This window comes from Idiotropiscis lumnitzeri, chromosome 3, assembly GCF_059441095.1.
Source record: "Idiotropiscis lumnitzeri isolate Australia: NSW breed Sydney's pygmy pipehorse chromosome 3, RoL_Ilum_1.0, whole genome shotgun sequence".
Lineage (NCBI taxonomy): Eukaryota > Metazoa > Chordata > Actinopteri > Syngnathiformes > Syngnathidae > Idiotropiscis > Idiotropiscis lumnitzeri.
The window spans coordinates 12311232-12326639 of NC_142393.1; the positions used below are offsets into that span (position 1 = coordinate 12311232).

General features: G+C 47.7%; 3 long non-coding RNA genes across 3 annotated transcripts in view; 1 reads left to right on the forward strand and 2 right to left on the reverse strand.

Annotated features, from left to right (window-relative positions):
* LOC148339962 (uncharacterized) overlaps positions 1-15408 on the forward strand; it is a 77934-nt gene that overhangs the window by 5548 nt on the left and 56978 nt on the right. The window lies entirely within an intron of this gene.
* Positions 6481-7289, reverse strand: LOC148339963 (uncharacterized). Its single transcript, XR_015842591.1, has 2 exons — positions 6854-7289; positions 6481-6760 (listed from the first exon to the last, which is right to left on the reverse strand). It is a non-coding gene; the product is annotated as an uncharacterized LOC148339963 (long non-coding RNA).
* LOC148339964 (uncharacterized) lies at positions 11442-11989 on the reverse strand. Its single transcript, XR_015842432.1, has 2 exons — positions 11815-11989; positions 11442-11721 (listed from the first exon to the last, which is right to left on the reverse strand). It is a non-coding gene; the product is annotated as an uncharacterized LOC148339964 (long non-coding RNA).

The following is a 15408-nucleotide window of genomic DNA, read 5'->3' on the forward strand; positions in this document are numbered from 1 at the left end:
GATATTTTTAATTTTAAATTGTGGCATTTGCTTCAGATGCTTCTGACAGTTGCAACAATTTGAATATATTTGTGTGAGCCTTCTGCAGCCTTGGGCCTCCCCGAGGTGTTTCTCTCTACCTTGATACTTCTCGTACCACCTCAGATGTTCCGACTTGCTCGGGCAGGAATGCACCCTTGCTGCTTATGTACTTTTATGTCCGAGCACATTTGACAATAAGCAGCGGCGTCATTTCGAGGCATAAATATTTCAGGCTCCATTTGGATGCAGATTTGTGGCGACACACCCAGAATACAAATGGTCTGGGCCTCATTGGGAAAATACCCAAAGCGTTCATATCACAACTGGATATGAGTTCATTTAAATATCCTCGATCTGCATTTTTGGCTCCGCTTGCCGTCCGGTGCTCAACGTAAAGTGATGAGCCATATAAGCCATGGGAGACGTATACATATAATCTCTGTTAATTGGAAAATGCGGCATGAGGTGGCTATAAAAAAATATATATATTTTCATTGCTTTTAAATTTTCACTTTTAAAGTATTGGTACTGACAAAAAAGATAATCATTGAAAACTCAACATTTTATTAACATGAAACTTTTTTTCATTCATTTCATATATTTTTATTCAACAGTACAACAAATGAAGAAAAATATGAAATAATAAAAAAAAGGAATACGCCTTAATAAAGGGTAAGGTGTTTTTCAGACATGATCCTTAAAACGCCGTTAATGTCATTGCTACTGTGTGCATGTGCATGATCAAAAGCAGAAATGGACTGTTTACAACATTTTGCTGTTTCAGTCTGTTTTTTTTTTTATTTTCCCGGATTCTGTTTACTTCAACTTGCAAACCAAAGTTAGAAGGACAAGCTGAGTTCTGATTGGCTGTAGTCACGTACATTGTAATATTGCAATTGTCCATCATATAAGCACCCCGCCCGACGTCAATTTCCCCTTCGGAGGGGACTTGACAGGATGGAGAGTTGCCTGATGCTTCCCTTGGGATGCCTTTGTGCGGCCCGATACCAAATGGGCCGTGGTCCGGAGGTTAGGGACGACCGCTTCAGCCGTACTCGGCGTCGACAACACACCAGAATGTGCAACTATTGGTTAAAATTGACCAATCCTGGCCTTGGCTGTTTTCCAAACCGATTGAAGGGTGCGGAGGAATTAACTCTCAACACAACCTCTACAGCGCAAAAGACTCGGTCACGATAATCTTTTCAGACAGCCAATCATCGGGCCTTAGTTGAGTTAAACACGTGTGTGCATGTTATGAAGGGTGTTGTTGGGTTCGGACAGGCACGGAAATGTCTTCATTTGCTTTGACATTCTGCAACTGTTTGAAATGCAGAATATCAATTTCTACCAGACACGCTCCAAGTAAAAGAGCAACATCCCGGACATCCAGTGCAAGCAGTCAAGTCCGAAGTCATTTTGCGCTTGTCAGCTTTGACTTTTCACTTGCTTGCCATTATTTATCTTATAGTATGGGTTGGATTTTTTTTTTTTTTTCAAACCACATCTATATTTGATGCCAAGCTTTACTTAATGTCAAATTAACTTCACAAATTTGATTTAACCACCAGAATAACAATCTATCCAGGCGTGAATTTATTATTCTTTTTTGAGTGAAGCTCAAGTCAATCGCAGTGAGTGTGCAAATGGTGCCGCTTGTTCTGCACTGAGCAGCTATCAACAGACTGCAAATATGATTTTGATTCATCCATCTGGTTGGCTCGTCAACACAATCGGTGTTGTGCGCGACACGACGGACCCTCGATTTTCTTCTGCTTGAATTTGCTCTCCGAATGTTCCTTTCTTTAACGCAAGCTTCCGACACGTCTTCTTTTTCGCGAAGGTGCTCGGAACGAGCCTGGACTTGTCTGCTTCTCAAAACCCGCTTCCTTCTCCGCTAAGCCTCGTCCTCTAAAGAAACTGGCCACATTCCAGCTTGCTGGAGGTGCTGATTAGTGTCGGTTTGTTTCAGCGTCGGTGCCCTTAGAGGGAGGGGGCAAAACGCAGCTCGCCTAGCCCCCTCTGATTGGCGAATCCATCAGTTAACCTGCTCAGATAAAAAAAAAAAAAAAACTGACACAAAGCACCTCGGGGTCACGTGCAGTGCTGAAACCTTCAAAAAGTCCAACAGTGATTGCGACGAGCACTTAGTGTGGGTGTGTGTGCGTGTGTGAGCACATGTTCGTATCCATGCAATTAATCCACTGCAATGAGTAAAATGTAATGCGAATACTTTACTCTCTTCCCGGTGTAAATTTTATTCTGACCAAATATAGCGTAAAATGTACTCTACAAAATGTACTTTACCTGCTTTATTGATCATCTATTTTTTGATGAAGCTATCACCAACTGTTCAAACAATAATTCATAGAGGGGGAAAAAGAGATATGTTCTTGTCACGCATTACAAGTACGACATCCTGTATTTTGTGATCTTGCAATATGTCTTGCACGGTTAAAAAAAAAAAAAAAACAACAAAACTGTCATTTTTCTTTACACTGTTTGAAATGAAAACTTTGAAATGTCCTTTTGGTGATTGCACATCCTCTCCATATTTGAATAGGACATGCAGAGCAAAATCAATTCCTGACTTTGGGAAATCAGGGCTGCCGCTGCCAACTTTGATTTTATTTAGCCGCAAAGGTTGAATGGCACACGATTATGTATTGACATCCAAGCGACATTCCCCCACGTCGGCTGCGCCAGGTGAATGCGAAGGTAGGGCAAAGTGGATGCATCGGCTGCCAACTTCTATTTATCCTGTTGGTGCAAGAGTGCATACTTTCTGCTTTAAACGTGAATAAGCACAGACAACTTGGTTTGGGGTGTAATTGCATCATCTTTCTTGGATGGGATGCCATGTTTTTTTTTTTTTTCCTGATGAGCAACATGTTCAAGCTAGTCTCATATTCATGATTTTAACCTGCAATGAAATATTTATTTTACACTCATTGGAGCTTTTCAAGACATTTGGTTAATTACCCAACCTAAAAAAAAAAACCTTCTGAGGAGGAATTTTCTAGGAGTGTTTCTGTGGAATGCCAACAAGATGGAACATGTCTCAGGTTGTCTCTCAACATCCCTTCAAAATGCCCCAAAGACAATTTAGGAGTGGTGAGTCACCAGAATTCAAGTTATATGACTGAGAAAATATCATGTATAGCTGAGGGAGTTTACTAAGGCAGCTCGGATAAATAATCACTCACTGGCCGTCACGTTGGGGACACTTGAACAATCTGCAGTGTGAGAGCTCAATCACAAATTCACCTTTTAAAATACAAGTGTCCATTTTTTTTGTAAATGTGTACACAACTTAAATAATGTGGTCAAAAGGCAGTTTTGATTGACGCTGAAGCAGCTTTGAATGCAGCAATTTTGTGATTGTGACCTGCAAACCTCAAATACCTGTCAAGAGTGTTGCCAATTTTTGAGACACCCCTCTTGCTGCAGTCTTTCAAAAATGCAACAAGCAACTAATGTAGTGTTAGTGGAAGATTCTGGACACTCTCGGAATTCTGGATTGGTGCTTGCACAACGGTTACCCTGAACTGGCTGAGTTCACCAAGCAAATGTCTGCAACCGGCCGAGTTGTTGTTGATCAAGCCTCAACTAGTTTGTGGTTGAGTGCCGAGGTGCACCAAAATGAAAAATTCTTGGCTGAAACGGAAAATGGCCAAAAACCGACGCACAGAAAGGAATGATAAAACTTGAAAATAAATAAATACATATTTTTTAAAAATAAAATATATACATTTGATTTAAAAAATGGCCCTACTTAGGTAAGTGTTGGAAGGTCAAAATCTGTAAATGTTGATTGAGTTTTATACGGAGTTCGACCAAGGTGCATTGTGGGCGTGATACATCGCTACCTCCGGCTGAGTCACTCCCTATTTTTTGTCCGTCTAATCTTACAATGATCTCCAAGCCAGTGCCTTGCGATGCCTCTGTCGTCGGCCAGCAGCGACTAAGACACTTCAAAAATAATCTAGGGACTGACCAGCAGTGTTAATTTGTAAAAAATCGGAAATTGACCAAATTCGTACATGGGAGGTTTCAGCCATACGCTATCGATTTATTCTGAAATGACGATGATCACTTCTCAATATACCCCGAAATAAATTTGCATGCGCCTGCCATGAATTATTCTATTATAAAAATATCACAAACGGTTTGAGCAAAAACAAACAAAAAAAAATCAATCAAGGAAAGGTGGAAATTTCACCAAATGCCCTTCTCTTGTTTAAAAACGCAAAACTTCGATTCGGTGCAACCGCGTTAGGCTAGAACGAGAAGTTTGAGGTCATTCCAGGTGTTTTATCTGGGCTCAGGTTGCTGTTTTACTTTCGCTGGCTGCACTATGATGTTGCCTAATCCATTAAGGACGCCTTCATGTTGGAAGCACGCAAGGCAATATGAGCTCCCTTCACATCTCCTCTGTGATCAACGCGGGTTAAAATCACTAGAACTGACTGCCTGTGAAACCTGAGTCCGTCACCACGTCTTTTCAAATGGAAATGTAATACAGCGTTTGTGCCTTGAGCAGCGATAACAGTACTTGACTCTTCTTTATGTGGCGTACCGTCTCGATGCATCATCCTGGTGCTGGCGATAGGACTCGAGTTAGAAAACGCAATGTAATAACGGATTAGTGCAAGCTTTCACGCAGCATCAATTGGCGTCTTAGTTCACTGTTGCTAGCCTGACCCGACCAGTGCAAATTTCATTATCAGTACAATGAAATCAACACGTTCTTCCTTTTTTTTTTTTTTTTTTAATATTTATTGTCCAATTTTTATTGACTTAATTTGACCAATCATCATTGATCTTTTTAACACCCTTTTTTTTGTTCCTCGGGTTAAATCCAGCCATAAGGAATGGCTTGAACAAGATAAGCTTCGCAAATGTCAATTGTTAATAAAATTGATTTTACGACATTTATTACATGTTAATAATACACAATATTTTGTGAAAGGCTTAAATAATTCAGTGTGAAGATGCTAAATATGAATTAATCGTTGCAATGCTGGGCCAGTACCGGTTCTGTCAGGGCCACAACTTGAGTCAGAGCTCACATGATCAGAACGCCAACACTCGGATAGAAAACATGCTTTTGCACCACCTGCTGTGAAAGGGAGAGAAGCACATGGATGAGGGCACAAAAAAACCCCCAAAAAATTAAAACAACAAAAATGTCAATTTTGTGGCACTTTCATCTCTTATGCAATGAAGTGTTTACACAATTCTACATAGTTCCCAGATGTTTTTATAAAAGGTTTTGGGGTTTCAGACTTGGATTTCACAATATATTGAAAAAATATCAATAATGGCCCATCCAATATGCATATTGCAAAGACGTTCTAATATTTTCTTATGGAGTTGCATGTCCATCCATCCAGTCTCCAAGCCGCTTCTCCTCACAAGGGTCGCGGGCGTACCAGAGCCTATCCCAGCTGTCTTTGTTTTTATCTGAATTTGACTAGTCAAATGGAGACTTAAATGTGCATCCCCACCCAATAGTTGGCAATTATCTCGCTCGGAGCATTGCGATTAATTAGCTAGGAAAATTTTGAGCTTGCTTATTTTGACACATGAAAAACATTTTTTCTTTCATTAGATCTTAAAAATGTATGTTAGCTGCATGTTAAATATCCATATTTCGAGAGTAAACATCCATATCTCTTATCGCATGTTTTTCCAATATCATGCAGCCCAATTTTTTTTCAATTCTTCAGACAAATGGAGGTTGTTTTTATCCAGCCATCAGAAACAAATATAAAGAGACTCTCGCTTTCACAGAGAATCGATGGGTCTGATTTATTCGAGCTGTTTGCATGCAAAAAACATGATCAGTTTAAAAAAAATATGTTTAGGGACACACAATAAAAATTAATGTGTTGAAAATGGCTTGCACTTTTTGACAATAAATGTTAATGGTTCAATTTTTTATTTATTTTTTTGTGGGTGATCCGAAGTGATGTTTTTTGGAAATGCAAGGTTTCTGAGAACCTGTCCCAAAAATTCCTCAAAATTCTAAACTTTTGTCTCATTCATCTTTTGATTTGAAACCCAAAATGTCTGCAGAATACAACAAAAATTAAGGAATTGACGTTTCAATAACTTTGGAGGGAACTGCTTTGGAGAACTTGCATTATGCTGGCATTTGCCATTTTAAGTCTAAAACTACAGAATTATTACATGTCGAAGTGAACACTCAATTGATTTTTTTTTTCTTTATTGAAAACTTACTACAATCGAATGACCCAAGACTGCACAGGTTTTCATTAGGATTAATATGGATTTGTTAATTTTGAGCCCTTTGCCGGGCGTAATTGGTCTTCAGACCTCTTAAACTTGGCATGAGCTGTTTTTAAATTCCAGATCATACCGCACAAGTTAATGACATCAATGTCGCGGTTCTAGGAACCGTGTGGGAAGGAAGGAGGACCCAAAAGCGACAGGTGAGTGGGAAACAGGGTTTATTGAAGGCTGGAGTGGGGATGCAAGCTGGAGGGAGTCCACCACAAGGCAGGCGTCGTCAAGGACAGCGTCGAATGAAGCCGACGGGCAAGTGCCGGGTGGCGCGGACGAGGGTGCGGTCGAGCGGGGCGCGTCGGGAGGCGAAGTCGGGCTGGCGTGGTAGCGCGAAGCACGGCGGAGCGGAGAGCGCTGGCGGGATGCTTGCCGGGCAGGATCTCGGAGGCGCTGGCGTGCGGAGCGGGACCAGACGGGTTCAGGTCGGCTAGAGGGGGGAGACGGAAGAGCAGGGGTCAAGCAAGCACGAGAGCACGCCGAGTCAGGCGATCGGGAAACAGGACGAGACATGAGCCAGTACCACGTGAGGTGACAAGATAATCCGGCGTCGGACTCCTGGCGTGGCTGGTTCTTAAGCCGGCGCTGATTGCCGGCAACGAGCTGCAGGTGCGCCGGAGCCGACGCCCACTTTCTCCGGAGGAGAGCCTGGCTGGGTGGATCGTGAATCTGTAAACAAACAGAACTGCCACGCCCTCCTCCCCGACCCGAACCGTCACAGTACCCCCCCCCTAACGGACGCCTCCTGGCGTCCTACCCGGCTTGTCCGGGTGAAGTGCGTAAAACTCCCTGATGGGGGCGTCGGTCAAAAACAGTTTTCGGGAGATCCAGGAGCGCTCCTCCGGACCGTAACCCTCCCAGTCCACCAGGTACTGGTAGCCCCGGCCCCGGCGCCGAACGTCCAGGACTTTTGCCACCGTGTAAGCCGGGTGGTCGTCTATTATCATGGGGGGTGGGGGGGGGTGCCGCCGGAGGGCTCAGAGGGCTGGAGGATACCGGTTTGAGGAGGGAGACATGGAATGTGGGGTGAATCTTCAGGGAGTCGGGAAGCTTGAGTCGAACAGAGCATGGGTTGATGATTCTTTCGACGGGAAAGGGACCGATAAAGCGAGGAGCCAGCTTACGAGACTCGACTTGTAGGGGAAGATCGCGTGAGGAGAGCCACACCATTTGGCCAGGCACGTAGTCCGGGGCTGGGGACCGACGGCGATCAGCCAGTCGCTTGGTCCTCTGGGCTGTTCGGATGAGGGCGGCCCTCGCTTCGGCCCACACCCCCCGGATCCGGCGGAGGTGCTCCTCCACGGAAGGAATGGCCACGGTATGCTCCTGGTCCTTGAAGAGAGGTGGTTGGTAACCGAAACAGACCATGAAGGGAGACATACCTGTGGCCGTGGTGGAGAGGGAGTTATGGGCGTACTCGACCCAGGGTAGTGCGTCGCTCCAGGAGTCCGGGTTGCGGGCCACCACGCATCGGAGGGCAGCTTCCAGGTCCTGGTTGGCCCGCTCCGTCTGGCCGTTGGATTGGGGGTGGTAGCCCGAGGAGAGACTGGCGGTGGCCCCGACTGCCTTGCAGAATTCCTGCCAAACTTGTGAAGCGAACTGGGGGCCCCGGTCGGACACGATGTCCTCCGGGATGCCGTGGGGTCGGAAAACGTGTTGGGTGATGAGTTTGGCGGTCTCAAGCGCGGTGGGCAGCTTGGGCAGGGGGACGTAGTGGACGCTTTTGGAAAACCTGTCGACCAGGGTGAGGATGACTGTGTGTCCGTTGGACGGAGGGAGACCGGTAACAAAGTCCAGGGCGATGTGCGACCATGGACGGCTTGGAATCGGCAGGGGCTGGAGGAGGCCGGCGGGGACCGCGTGGGAGGCCTTTCCGCGGGCGCAGACGGAGCAGGCTCGCACGAATTCCCGGGTATCCTTTGCCATCCGGGGCCACCAGAAACGCTGCTGGAGGAAGCGGAGAGTGCGTGCCACCCCCGGGTGGCAGGTGAGTGTGGATGAGTGCCCCCATTGCAGTACCTGTGACCGCACGGTGTCGGGAACGAACAAGCGGTCGGAAGGGACTGGGCGCGGGTCCGGTTGCTGCTCCTGAGCGTTGCGGACGACCTGCTCGATGTCCCAGGTGGCCGCCCCCAGTAGACAGGCCGAGGGAAGAATGGGCTCCGGAGCGTCAGGGCTGGCAGGGGGCGAGAACTGACGTGAGAGGGCGTCCGCCTTCCCATTGTTCGAGCCGGGGCGGAAGGAGAGGGTAAAATTAAAACGGCTCAAGAACAAGTTCCAGCGTGCCTGGCGGGGGTTGAGTCTCTTGGCGGACTGCAGGTATGCCAGGTTTTTGTGGTCGGTCCAGACCAAAAAAGGGGTCGAGGTGCCCTCGAGCCAGTGCCGCCACTCCTGGAGAGCCCATACCACCGCGAGGAGTTCTCGATTGCCCACGTCGTAGTTTCGCTCGGCGGGGGATAGGCGCCTGGAAAAGAAGGCACACGGATGGACTACCTGGGTACCGGGATCCCGCTGGGAGAGGACGGCCCCCGCCCCGGTGTCGGAGGCGTCCACCTCCACGATGAACTGGAGAGCGGGGTCTGGGTGCCGGAGTACGGGGGCGCTGGTGAAGGCCTTCTTCAGGTGGGTGAAGGCCTGGGCGGCCGCCGGGGTCCACTGGAATGTGGTGGCTGTGGACGTAAGCGCGGTGAGTGGACTGGCGACCTTACTGTAGTCCCGGATGAAACGGCGGTAGAAATTTGCGAATCCGAGAAAACGTTGCAGCTCCTTCCGGGTGGTGGGCTGGGGCCACTCCGCCACGGCCTGGATCTTGGCCGGGTCGGGGCGAAGTTGCCCCCTGGCGATGATGTAGCCAAGGAAGGGCACCGAAGGGACGTGGAACTCGCATTTCTCGGGCTTCACGTAGAGGCGGTTCTCCAGGAGGCGCTGGAGGACCAGTCGGACATGCCGGCGGTGATCTGCGAGAGAGCGGGAGAATATGAGGATGTCGTCGAGATATATGAATACGAACCGGTTGAGCATGTCGCGGAAAACGTCTGTCATGAGGGTCTGGAAGACGGCGGGGGCGTTGGTAAGTCCGAAAGGCATCACCAGATACTCGAAGTGCCCCAATGGTGTGTTGAATGCCGTCTTCCACTCGTCCCCCTCCCTGATGCGGACCAGGTGGTACGCATTTCGTAAGTCCAACTTTGAGAAAATCTGGGCCTCACATAGAGGTTCGAACGACGGGTCGATGAGGGGGAGCGAAGACTTGTTTTTGACCGTTATTTGGTTTAGTGGTTTGAAGTCAATGCAGGGGCGGAGCGAGGCGTCCTTCTTTTTTACGAAAAAGAAGCCCGCGCCCAGAGGAGAAGACGAGGGGCGGATGAGACCGGTCGCAAGCGACTCCCGGATGTACGTCTCCATGGCCTCCTTCTCTGGCCTGGAGATGTTGTATAGCCGGGTGTTGGGCAGGGGGGCCCCCGGGAGGAGGTCGATGGCGCAGTCGTACGGACGATGGGGGGGGAGGGTACGGGCAAGGTCCTTGTTGAAGACCTGCGCCAGGTCGTGGTAGTCCGGGGGAACGGAGGAGACGTCAGGGGGAGGGGGGGGGGGGAAGCGTAGAGGAAGGGGGCGGATCCGCTGAACGCAGGCAGTGGGAGTGGCAGAACTCACTCCATCCTGTCAGCACGCACCTCCTCCAATCGATGGTGGGATTGTGGGTCTGGAGCCAGGGGAAACCTAAGACCAGGGGGACCTGGGGAGAGTGGATCAGAAAAAATCTGATGGACTCCCGGTGATTTCCTGAGACGATGAGGGTCAGGGGAGCGGTCTGTTGGGAGACCCGGGCGATGAGATGTCCGTCCAGCGCGACCACCCTTCGGGGAGACAGAATGGGTTCCATGGTGATGCCGAGCTGGCGGGCAAGGGTCAGGTCCAAGAAGCTGCCGTCGGCCCCCGAGTCGACCAGCGCGGTAACCGAGCGGGGGGTGTGTGGACCCAGCAGCCGGGCGGGGATGGACATCCGGGAAGAAGAGCCAGAAGCGGAGACCAGCAGGCTCGGCGTTGGGCTCTCCCTCAGCGACGAGCCTGCTCTCTTTGGGTTACTGGGACAGTGGATCAAGAAGTGGCCGGGGAGGCCGCAATACAGGCAGAGCTGATGGGACCGACGGCGCTGGCGCTCCAGAGGGTCCAGAGTAGTGCTTCCTACCTGCATGGGCTCCTCCGCGCCGGTGGATAGCTGAACCGGCGATGGCGAGCGAACCTCGGGTCGGGGAATGGCTGCCCGGGCGGCGACTCTGGCGGAGCGTCGGAAACGATCAGCCTGCCGGTCCCGCAACCGATGGTCCACCTTGATGGCCAGGGCGATTAGTTCTTCGAGAGTCGTGGTTTCGTCACGGATCGCCAGCTCGTCCTTGAGGGCGTCGGTCAACCCGTTGAGAAACGCCTCGCGGAGAGCCGGCTCGTTCCAACGGCTCTCGTGGGCCAGGATGCGGAATTCCACCGAGAAGTCGGCCGCGGAGCGGGGAACCCTGTCGGAGGGAGAGGAGCCGGCGGGACGCCTCGCGCCCCTGCACCGGGTGGTCGAAGACACGGCGTAACTCCTGGCTGAAATCCGCGTAAGTAGACATCGCAGGAGACGCCGCCTCCCACAATGCGGTTGCCCACTTGGCGGCGCGGCCGCGCAGCAAGTTGATGGTATAGGCGATCCTGGCCCGCTCGGTAGCGTAACTGTGGGGCTGGAGGTCGAAAACCAGGGAGGTGCTGAGTAAGAATTGGCTACACGAGCCCAAGTCCCCGGAGTAGGGTTCGGGAGTAGGAACGTGGGGCTCTCGACCGCCCGCATAATGCAATGCGGCGGCCGGGGGGGCCAGGGTCGCGTCCCTGGGGAGGTTGGAGGGGGGAGCGAGCGAACCCACCTGGTTAGAGAGGTGCGAGAGCTGGTGTTGGATGGCCTGGAGGGAGCCCGGAACTTCCTGCAGCATTCGATCATGGCGCTCGAGCACGCTGCCCTGGTGGGCAAGCGCTTCGCCCAGGGGGTCCGTGGTCGCGGGGTCCATTAATTTGGCCGGATTATTCTGTCGCGGTTCTAGGAACCGTGTGGGAAGGAAGGAGGACCCAAAAGCGACAGGTGAGTGGGAAACAGGGTTTATTGAAGGCTGGAGTGGGGATGCAAGCTGGAGGGAGTCCACCACAAGGCAGGCGTCGTCAAGGACAGCGTCGAATGAAGCCGACGGGCAAGTGCCGGGTGGCGCGGACGAGGGTGCGGTCGAGCGGGGCGCGTCGGGAGGCGAAGTCGGGCTGGCGTGGTAGCGCGAAGCACGGCGGAGCGGAGAGCGCTGGCGGGATGCTTGCCGGGCAGGATCTCGGAGGCGCTGGCGTGCGGAGCGGGACCAGACGGGTTCAGGTCGGCTAGAGGGGGGAGACGGAAGAGCAGGGGTCAAGCAAGCACGAGAGCACGCCGAGTCAGGCGATCGGGAAACAGGACGAGACATGAGCCAGTACCACGTGAGGTGACAAGATAATCCGGCGTCGGACTCCTGGCGTGGCTGGTTCTTAAGCCGGCGCTGATTGCCGGCAACGAGCTGCAGGTGCGCCGGAGCCGACGCCCACTTTCTCCGGAGGAGAGCCTGGCTGGGTGGATCGTGAATCTGTAAACAAACAGAACTGCCACGCCCTCCTCCCCGACCCGAACCGTCACAATCAAACCTAATGATTGAAATGCTTGACTTGAGAACAGTTTTTACTGTATGTCCAGGTTGGTGCTGGACCACATAAATCCTGTCGTTGGTGAAAATGAAAATATTGTCATTAGTATTGGTAAGATGGCTTTAGCGCTTTTCTGAAAACTGTTTTTAAACCTGAATATTTGTTTTTCCTTGGAAGTCAGGAATGGATTTTTCTGAGAAATGAAGGGAAAATAGATTTGCGTGCCTCTCGAAAGTTACTGATGGCTTGTGCGATCTCAAGAGGAAGGAAGAGCCGCGCTCGGCTGTTTTCTGGCTATGGGAGACGCATGAAAAAAGATTATTTCTGAGTTGACGTTATTGCACTTTTATGTGTCCTGGGAAATCATTGTGTCCTGGGTTGCAGCAAATGATTATTGAGAGCTTTATCGGGCGTGATGTTTAATATGAGGTTGAGAACAGACAAAATCACTCATTGCACCTGAGGGAATAAATTAAGGGTGAGTGAAGGTATCTCTGGCATATCTGCAGAAAGACAATCTTTATTACCAGCTGCCTGCCTCGATGCCGCGTCATTACCGGGACACGTACTGTGCTGCTGGCGGGAGCTTGTCATTCCCAGCTGGGATGAGTGGCGTGCGTGGACTGCAGTATTTACTCAAGCCAATACATCCAGCAAATATTGATCTGCGAGATGTGCTTGGGAAGCCACAGGGCCTAAAAACCTCCTGAGGCAATCAGTGCCTCGATTTCCCATGTCACATGTTTGACCAAGTCCACCGTCTTCTTATTAGTCTCTCGGAATGGGCACTCGAGCAAACCTCCTTGATCGTCAAATCAACGATCAATTAACAGTTGATTTACATATTGCTGAAAAGAGCAAAGAACGCTTGTCTTCCGCAGTGAAACCCAAAACGGCTTTAAGGATCAGGATCGTCTTCATGTTGAAAATAATTCCAGCCAGGCAATTAATATTGAAAGCAGTTTAGTGAATGCCAGTCCTTCTGAAACCCCCCAAGGTACCATTGAAGGGATTCAGACTTGGACGCGGTAACTTTGCCAACACTGGGGACCCGCTCCCTGTTAACATTATGCCGGTCTGCATTTCGGCAACATTGGCTGCTGTTGGCCGCAATTCTCGCTTATCCTAAACAACTTTTTTCAGTAAACTAAAAAAAAAAAAAAAATGTTTTTGTTATACCATTGGAGTCGTTAAATTGAGGAAACCATTTGCAAGACTTGAAATCTGTCAATAATTTATGAAAATAGCAGACAATAGTCAGATTTGTGAAAAAAAATTAATACATTTGGACACAGTAGACTTCTGCCTGACAGTAACAATGGGGTATTCCAATGTTATTTTTAAAACTACTATTTTTATTGATTTGACGCAAATATAGAGACCTTAACAAATGTGAAGTTTATGCCACAACTGCCAAAATTAATATCATTGATAATGGAATGGTTAATACACTGTCATGCTTATCACAGGTCATATATATTTTTTTTATTTTTAAAATAGAATTACTACTCGTATTCAATAATTTTCAAACATATTGTTTTACAAAATACCTAGATGAATATTGAAGTTCTGTTTATTATTATTATAATGATTATAATAATAATAATATAATAATATAATAATTAGTAGTAGTAGTATTATTGTTATTTATTATATTGTTATTATTAGTATTAGTAGTATTATTCTTATTTATTATCATTCATTATAGTTGTATTAGATGGTGTACTAGATTAAGCCCTCATTTCTTCGAAACGACCAGTGTGTTGACTCCAATAAAGGTATAAAAAGTTAAATTCAGTTTGAATGTTCTCATTATTGCTCAAAATTGCAATTTGTCGAAATGGAAAAAGTTCACATTAAAACACACAATGTGACATTATTGTTATTTGCAGTGTCAATCAAGTAGCCTCGACCTAAAAGTACCTTCATCATGACCAACATTAAAACACAACAGTCTGGTTGGCTCAAGTGTTCATCAAAAGATGAGAAGCACACAACCTTTCATTTCTCATAAAGAACATGAGAGAGTGTTTCCAAAGTTAGAACTGGGATTGAATTGAAGATGTAACCACTACAACACAATGCAAACAATTATAAATGTGATCTAAAAAAAAATGATTTATCATCCTTTCTCAACTTTATAAAGCCAAACAAGTTAAACATTTGTGAGCGATGGTTTCTGAGTTGGCTAAATACCTCCTGGCCTCCTCCGCTGCTGACCTTCTGCAGAGCGGCTCGCTGCTTGTGTGTTCTGGTCTCAGGTGGCCCATCTGCTTATCAGTCTACAGAAAGGGAGCATTTTCTATTTTGCCCACCGCAGAGCACCTGAAGTGGCTCGGACTCGGGTAGGAGTGACTACCAGCGCAAAAACACATGTTGCTATGGAGAAGAGAAGACTCATTTCCTTCCTAATAACAAAGGAGATAAAGAGGCAGCTATCACGTTATTTTCTTCATTCTCAAGGGATGCCAATGTCTCGGCGCGCCGGTGGAAACAAAATGTTGCTGTGTGAAAAAAGACTAGCTTATTACCTCAGCTGACACGACTGCGCTGAATGAAGATGCTTTTACCAGCGTAAACACACAAGTCTAGTGGGAGCAAGTGGTCAATATCATGTTTGGAAAGCAATATTATAGCTTGAATTTAATTTGAAACATGCACCATCACTTTATTTTTATTCAGACTTGTACGAAACTATCCTGCCTCAAATGGTTGTTTATGGTCCAATAATTTGGGATCTGATTTTGCAATTGGTTTATGCTGGGCATATTATTATATTAGAGCCCAGGCCTGTGATTAATACGTGGAATAATCCTTTTTGTTTTTATCTTCTTTTTTGATTTGTTATCCTGCACATGATGGTTGATTGTTGCTGGTAGGACTACAGTTATATCCAGGAAGTACATACTGTACTGATCAACCTCCGGTTTTCCCATTGGAAATAATCCAAATAGTTATTAACAGCCAGGGTCAAAAGTGTCCCAATAATTATAATATATATATATATATATATATATATATATATATATATAATATAATATATATATATATATATATATATATAATATAATATAAATAATTATTTCTTTTGCAGTGATGCTGAAAGTCACAAAACTGGAAAAGAAATGCCAATCGGAGCTCTCATTAAATTGTAAGCCGTAATGATTGGGACATTTGAAGTTTGAGACACCTCTGTCGCAGTAGGATCTGTAAATTTCAAGAAGATTTTCTATCAGCAGTCCATCTTTTCTTCTCTCCGTTTCAAATATAAGTCTAATTGGCTATCATCATGCATCACAAAGCTTCCTACCACAGGCCTGCGTCATGTCACCATGTCGGCGTGCTGCAGGTCTCCGAAGAGTGCCAGCCAAGCAAATGGTGATTAAGTTA